The following is a 3,507-nucleotide window of genomic DNA, read 5'->3' as shown; positions in this document are numbered from 1 at the left end:
TATCTACGACGAGCGTCGAGATCCTCGGCCGGGAATCGAAGATTCCCTGGCCGCCCAAGGCGTCCGGCCGTGCACTCCATGGCCGCCGACCAAATACGCCGAGCTCCGGCCGTTTCCATCAAATAGCCATCACCCGACCTGATGAGGACATCACCTGCTCGGATAGAACCATATTAGCAACTTTTGATTCATAGGTGAAATAATTCTTTACCATGATTGTATTTGATACATTTGATAAATTGATGCTGCACAATGATGTGTGTTCGTTGTCATTTTCAGAAATGCATACGTGGAGTGTTAAACATACATGGAAGGCCTAGAGGACCAAAGAAGTTGATTGGGGACCAAGTCCAAGTATTCCCAATGTCCTCCACTAGGCCACCACGTCACTTTTGTTCCAAGGAAAGAAAGAGATCCAATCCAACACGTTTTGGGGCTGGATTCGGACTGCAGCATTGCCCCAACTTGCGATGGCCGCCACGACCTCATCTAGACTCCGTTTTAGGTGCTCAAGTACTCCTTGGAATTCTTATGAAGTCTATTTTCATATGGATCTAGACTCAAGTCCATATCTGAATTACTATTGAGAGGTTTTCTATCCAAAGGTGCTGCGTCACCTTATTTTGGCCCGATGGGCCATGTATCAAGTTGGGTCCATTAGGGACACATCCTAGGGTTGGAGCACGACCCAACACCCCCCCAATTGTTCTCCTAGGTATTAATATGGATTAGAGCCACCACAAACAGATTGGATTTTGTTTTGTTGAAAGTTTAGCCATTGCTACTTCCTTGTAGACGTGTGTGTTGACTAGACCATCCGATCTACTCGATTCAGAACCCCAAATTTGTGAGTTCAAATTGGTTTTCATCTCCATATTTGCAATTGAGTTTCTTATTATACTTGTTCTTGCTTGTTCCTCGATTGCTTGCAGGAATTACCCTAGTGGTTTGGTTGATCGTGCTCCACAAGATCGCGGCGGCCATTAGTGGTGGTGTATCGGTTGCTAAGGTGCAGCATCCTTGGATGGCTGTAGTCAGGCTGTGAACGTCATCTCCATCTCCAAATCAAGTTATCCCATGCCTCTCATCGAAAGATCAAGAATAAACCCTAGCGGGTTCCTATCAGTTGGTAATTAGAGCAAGGTTTATCGGTGAGAGACTTCTAGTTCTTTGCTGTTTTTAATTTCCTATAGTCCAGGAAAACCCCACAAAATATTAGTAGATTAGTTTTCCTTAATCCTAAAGACCCTTTTAGCCTTTTACTAGTGATTCTTAGTTAGGGCTTGTTGAGTTTTCGTTTGCATCGGTTGTGTCGAGTTGCTGATCTTAGTGTCTATTCCTTCAGAGTTTTGAGTTCTGTCACGTTTTGGTCACCACGAGATCCACCATCACCATATACATCGTTGTTGTGTTTCTGCCACCACAGATCCATATGATGTTCGATTTGGGAGTTTGAATACAATATGGAAATTTGAAGTTGTCTTCTTTCCAACTGATCTGACCTAGTAGCAAAATTTGATCTAAGTGCTCCGCAATCTTCTTAGAGAATTCCGCATCAGTTGTATTAACAAGAGTTGTTAAATCTGAATTCGAAGGGGTTGTGTGCAATAGCCTTGTTGTTTGGGTTGTTATAGTACCAAATAAAAGATTTAGGCCTCTGCAAAAAAACAAAAGAAAGAAAAAGAAGGAAAAAAAGAAAAAAAAAGATAAGAGAAGGAGAAGAAAGAAGGGGCTGAATCTATTGTTTTCTTTTGTGCTGTGCTAATTGCTCTTTTTCAGTGACTACATTTGTGCCTAGGCTCACGTCTCTAGCATGCTTTAGCCTAGGACCAGCACAGTACCTCCGTTGAACGATTACTCAACTTGCTTTTGTGACTAACGTGGTCCTAGTATATTTCCTTGCTTAAGCCCATCTAGAGCCACACATATTCGACTACAGTTTGACATGTTTTTGTTGCTGCGGCACAGATGCACTTCACTCCATGGTTGTAGACTTATTGGTTGCCGTCACCTCCTGTTTGGCTTGGTAAGAACTTGTAAGAGCTTGTTTGAAACAATTTGAGTTTGAGAGAATTACAACCGACACATCCTAGTAGTTGATAGGAGGATACATATTATTTTTGTGTTTCTTATTTCCTACTAACCATGACAGGTGATGATATGAACCCGCTAGGGTTGATTCCCGATCTTTCGATGAGAGAGGCGTGGATAACTCGATTGGTGGATGGAGACGATGTTCACGGACTGACTACAGCCTTCCAAGCTGCGCCTTAGCAACCGATACACCACCTCCAATAGCTGCCGCGATCTTGTGGAGCGCGTCACCCGGCCACTAGGGCACTCGTCCTGCAAGCAATCGAAGAACAAGTAAGAACAAGTAGAACAAGCAACTTAATTGCAAATATGGAGATGAAAAACCAATCTGAACTCACAAAGTTGGGGTTCTGAATCGAGTAGAACGGATGGTCTAGTTGAGACACGCGTCTACAAGGAAGTAGCAATGGCTAAACTTACATCAAAACAAAACCCCATCTGTTCTTGGCGGCTCCAATCCTTATTAATACCTAGGAGGATGACCAGGGGGGTGTTGGGGTCGTGCTCCAACCCTAGGATATGTCCCTAATGGACCCAACTTGATACACGGCCCATTGGACCAAAATAAGGCGACGCAGCACCTCTGGACAGAAAACCTCTCAGTAGTATTTCGATGATTGCGGCCGACTCAGAGAATATATGGATATTATTCCAAATCTATATGAAAATAGATTTCATAAGGATTCCAAGGAGTACTTGAACACCTAAAATGGAGTCCGGATGAGGTCGTGGCGGCCGTTGCAAGTTGACACAGAGCTGCAGTCCGAATCCAGCCCCAAAACGTATTGGATTGGAACTCTTTCTTTCCTGGGGCCAAAAGTGACGTGGTGGCCTGGTGGAGGACAGTGGTAATACTTGGAATTGGCCCCCAATCTACTTCTTTGGTCCTCCATGCCTTCCATATGTGTTTAACACTATTTTTGATCTATGTATGTATTTCTGAAATTGACAACGAATACACATCATGGTGCAGCAACAATTCATCAAATGTATCACATATAATTATGATAAAGAATTGTTTCACCTCGGAGTCAAAAGATGTCAATATGGTTGTATCCGAGCATGTGATGTCCTTATCATTCTCCCCTTCTTGGCTGCAAGTCGTCCTCGACTTGCTTCAATGGCATTCTAAGGTACTTGCGTTGATGTTGGAGCACGGAGCAACGACCATGCTGCATGGCCACAACCAGTAATGCTCCCCTTCTTTGGCCTTACCCTGTTGCATATGAGAAAAACTAGAAAAACTTTGCAAAAAATTATTAGTGTTAGTGCAGCCCTCTATTTGATCTTGGTATTGGTGCCCAAAAGGATATTTCATATTAGAGCAAAAATAAACTTTATGCACCAAATATTCTCCTTTGCTGTCGTAGTTGCCAATTGGATGAAGCGAACAATGATTAAAGTTTGGCAAAC

Source organism: Setaria italica, chromosome VI, assembly GCF_000263155.2.
Source record: "Setaria italica strain Yugu1 chromosome VI, Setaria_italica_v2.0, whole genome shotgun sequence".
Taxonomy (NCBI): Eukaryota; Viridiplantae; Streptophyta; class Magnoliopsida; order Poales; family Poaceae; genus Setaria; species Setaria italica.
This window is presented reverse-complemented; position numbering follows the sequence as displayed.